Below are 4,098 nucleotides of genomic sequence, written 5' to 3' on the forward strand. Positions count from 1 at the left end.
GGGTTAGGGTTAGGGTTAGGGTTAGGGTTAGGGTTAGGGTTAGGGTTAGGGTTAGGGTTAGGGTTAGGGTTAGGGTTAGGGTTAGGGTTAGGGTTAGAGTCGGGAGGCGAATTTAGGGTTAGGGTTAGGGTTAGAGTCGGGAGGCGGGAGTCGGGAGGCGGGAGGCAGAATTTAGGGTTAGGGTTAGGGTTAGAGTCGGGAGTCGGGAGGCGCGAATTTAGGGTCGGGAGGGTTAGGGTTAGGGTTAGGGTTAGGGTTAGGGTTAGAGTCGGGAGGCGGGAGGCGAATTTTAGGGTCGGGAGGCGAATTTAGGGTTAGAGTCGGGAGTCGGGAGTCGGGAGGCGGGAGTCGGGAGGGTTAGGGTTAGGGTTAGAGTCGGGAGTCGGGAGTCGGGAGTCGGGAGTCGGGAGTCGGGAGGCGAATTTAGGGTTAGGGTTAGGGTTAGGGTTAGGGTTAGGGTTAGGGTTAGGGTTAGGGTTAGGGTTAGGGTTAGGGTTAGGGTTAGGGTTAGGGTTTAGGGTGAAGTGAATTTAGGGTTAGGGTTAGGGTTAGGGTTAGGGTTAGGGTTAGGGTTAGGGTTAGGGTTAGGGTTAGGGTTAGGGTTAGGGTTAGGGTTAGGGTTAGGGTTTAGGGTTAGGGTTAGGGTTAGAGTTTAGGGTTAGGGTTAGGGTTAGAGTCGGGAGTCGGGAGGCGGGAGGCATTTAGGGTTAGGGTTAGAGTCGGGGGTTAGGGTTAGGGTTAGGGTTAGGGTTAGGGTTAGGGTTAGGGTTAGGGTTAGGGTTAGGGTTAGGGTTAGGGTTAGGGTTAGGGTTAGGGTTAGGGTTAGGGTTAGGGTTAGGGTTAGGGTTAGGGTTAGGGTTAGGGTTAGGGTTAGGGTTAGGGTTAGGGTTAGGGTTAGGGTTAGGGTTAGGGTTAGGGTTAGGGTTAGGGTTAGGGTTAGGGTTAGGGTTAGGGTTAGGGTTAGGGTTAGGGTTAGGGTTAGGGTTAGGGTTAGGGTTAGGGTTAGGGTTAGGGTTAGGGTTAGGGTTAGGGTTAGGGTTAGGGTTAGGGTTAGGGTTAGGGTTAGGGTTAGGGTTAGGGTTAGGGTTAGGGTTAGGGTTAGGGTTAGGGTTAGGGTTAGGGTTAGGGTTAGGGTTAGGGTTAGGGTTAGGGTTAGGGTTAGGGTTAGGGTTAGGGTTAGGGTTAGGGTTAGGGTTAGGGTTAGGGTTAGGGTTAGGGTTAGGGTTAGGGTTAGGGTTAGGGTTAGGGTTAGGGTTAGGGTTAGGGTTAGGGTTAGGGTTAGGGTTAGGGTTAGGGTTAGGGTTAGGGTTAGGGTTAGGGTTAGGGTTAGGGTTAGGGTTAGGGTTAGGGTTAGGGTTAGGGTTAGAGTCGGGAATTTAGAGTCGGGAATTTAGGGTGCGAATTTAGGGTTAGGGTTAGGGTTAGGGTTAGGGTTAGGGTTAGGGTTAGGGTTAGGGTTAGGGTTAGGGTTAGGGTTAGGGTTAGGGTTAGGGTTAGGGTTAGGGTTAGGGTTAGGGTTAGGGTTAGAGTCGGGAGGCAGAGTCGGGAGTCGGGAGGCAGAGTCGGGAGGCAGGGATTTAGGGTTAGGGTTAGGGTTAGGGTTAGGGTTAGGGTTAGGGTTAGGGTTAGGGTTAGGGTTAGGGTTTAGGGTTAGGGTTAGGGTTAGGGTTAGGGTTTAGGGTTAGGGTTAGGGTTAGGGTTAGGGTTAGGGTTAGGGTTAGGGTTAGGGTTAGGGTTAGGGTTAGGGTTAGGGTTAGGGTTAGGGTTAGGGTTAGGGTTAGGGTTAGGGTTAGGGTTAGGGTTAGGGTTAGGGTTAGGGTTAGGGTTAGGGTTAGGGTTAGGGTTAGAGTCGGGAGTCGGGAGTCGGGAGTCGGGAGTCGGGAGTCGGGAGGCGCGAATTTAGGGTTAGAGTCGGGACTTGATAGAGTCGGGAGTCGGGTTAGAGTCGGGAGTCGGGAGTCGGGAGTCGGGAGTCGGGAGGGTTAGGGTTAGGGTTAGAGTCGGGAGGGTTAGGGTTAGGGTTAGGGTTAGGGTTAGGGTTAGGGTTAGAGTCGGGAGGCGGGAGTCGGGAGTCGGGAGTCGGGAGGCGGGAATTTAGGGTTAGGGTTAGGGTTAGGGTTAGGGTTAGGGTTAGGGTTAGAGTCGGGTTAGGGTGCGCATTTAGGGTTAGGGTTAGGGTTAGGGTTAGGGTTAGGGTTAGGGTTAGAGTCGGGAGGTTAGGGTTAGGGTTAGGGTTAGGGTTAGAGTTAGGGTTAGGGTTAGGGTTAGGGTTAGGGTTAGGGTTAGGGTTAGGGTTAGAGTCGGGAGGCATTTAGAGTCGGGAGTCGGGAGGGAGGCGAATTTAGGGTTAGGGTTAGGGTTAGGGTTAGGGTTAGAGTCGGGAGTCGGGAGTCGGGAGGCGAATTTAGGGTTAGGGTTAGGGTTAGAGTCGGGGAGTCGGGAGGGTTAGAGTCGGGAGTCGGGAGGCGAATTTAGGGTTAGGGTTAGAGTCGGGAGGTTAGGGTTAGGGTTAGGGTTAGGGTTAGGGTTAGGGTTAGGGTTAGGGTTAGGGTTAGGGTTAGGGTTAGGGTTAGATGTGAATTTAGGGTTAGGGTTAGGGTTAGGGTTAGGGTTAGGGTTAGGGTTAGGGTTAGGGTTAGGGTTAGGGTTAGGGTTAGGGTTAGGGTTAGGGTTAGGGTTAGGGTTAGGGTTAGGGTTAGGGTTAGGGTTAGGGTTAGGGTTAGGGTTAGGGTTAGGGTTAGGGTTAGGGTTAGGGTTAGGGTTAGGGTTAGGGTTAGGGTTAGGGTTAGGGTTAGGGTTAGGGTTAGGGTTAGGGTTAGGGTTAGGGTTAGGGTTAGGGTTAGGGTTAGGGTTAGGGTTTAGGGTTAGGGTTAGGGTTAGGGTTAGGGTTAGGGTTAGGGTTAGGGTTAGGGTTAGGGTTAGGGTTAGGGTTAGGGTTAGGGTTAGGGTTAGGGTTAGGGTTAGGGTTAGGGTTAGGGTTAGGGTTAGGGTTAGGGTTAGGGTTAGGGTTAGGGTTAGGGTTAGGGTTAGGGTTAGGGTTAGGGTTAGGGTTAGGGTTAGGGTTAGGGTTAGGGTTAGGGTTAGGGTTAGGGTTAGGGTTAGGGTTAGGGTTAGGGTTAGGGTTAGGGTTAGGGTTAGGGTTAGGGTTAGGGTTAGGGTTAGGGTTAGGGTTAGGGTTAGGGTTAGGGTTAGGGTTAGGGTTAGGGTTAGGGTTAGGGTTAGGGTTAGGGTTAGGGTTAGGGTTAGGGTTAGGGTTAGGGTTAGGGTTAGGGTTAGGGTTAGGGTTAGGGTTAGGGTTAGGGTTAGGGTTAGGGTTAGGGTTAGGGTTAGGGTTAGGGTTAGGGTTAGGGTTAGGGTTAGGGTTAGGGTTAGGGTTAGGGTTAGGGTTAGGGTTAGGGTTAGGGTTAGGGTTAGGGTTAGGGTTAGATTTAGGGTTAGATTTAGGGTTAGGGTTAGGGTTAGGGTTAGGGTTAGGGTTAGGGTTAGGGTTAGGGTTAGGGTTAGGGTTAGGGTTAGGGTTAGGGTTAGGGTTAGGGTTAGGGTTAGGGTTAGGGTTAGGGTTAGGGTTAGGGTTAGGGTTAGGGTTAGGGTTAGGGTTAGGGTTAGGGTTTAGGGTTAGGGTTAGGGTTAGGGTTAGGGTTAGGGTTAGGGTTAGGGTTAGGGTTAGGGTTAGGGTTAGGGTTAGGGTTAGGGTTAGGGTTAGGGTTAGGGTTAGGGTTAGGGTTAGGGTGAATTTAGGGTTAGGGTTAGGGTTAGGGTTAGGGTTAGGGTTAGGGTTAGAGTCGGGAGTCGGGAGGCGGAATTTAGGGTTAGGGTTAGGGTTAGGGTTAGGGTTAGGGTTAGGGTTAGGGTTAGGGTTAGGGTTAGGGTTAGGGTTAGGGTTAGGGTTAGGGTTAGATTTAGGGTTAGGGTTAGGGTTAGGGTTTAGGGTTAGGGTTAGGGTTAGGGTTAGGGTTAGGGTTAGGGTTAGGGTTAGGGTTAGGGTTAGGGTTAGAGTCGGGAGTTAGGGTTAGGGTTAGGGTTAGGGTTAGGGTTAGGGTTAGGGTTAGGGTTAGGGTTAGGGTTAGGGTTAGGGTTAGGGTTAGGGTTAGGGTTAGG

The sequence above is a fragment of the Sminthopsis crassicaudata genome, chromosome 1 (assembly GCF_048593235.1).
Source record: "Sminthopsis crassicaudata isolate SCR6 chromosome 1, ASM4859323v1, whole genome shotgun sequence".
In the NCBI taxonomy this organism is placed as follows: domain Eukaryota; kingdom Metazoa; phylum Chordata; class Mammalia; order Dasyuromorphia; family Dasyuridae; genus Sminthopsis; species Sminthopsis crassicaudata.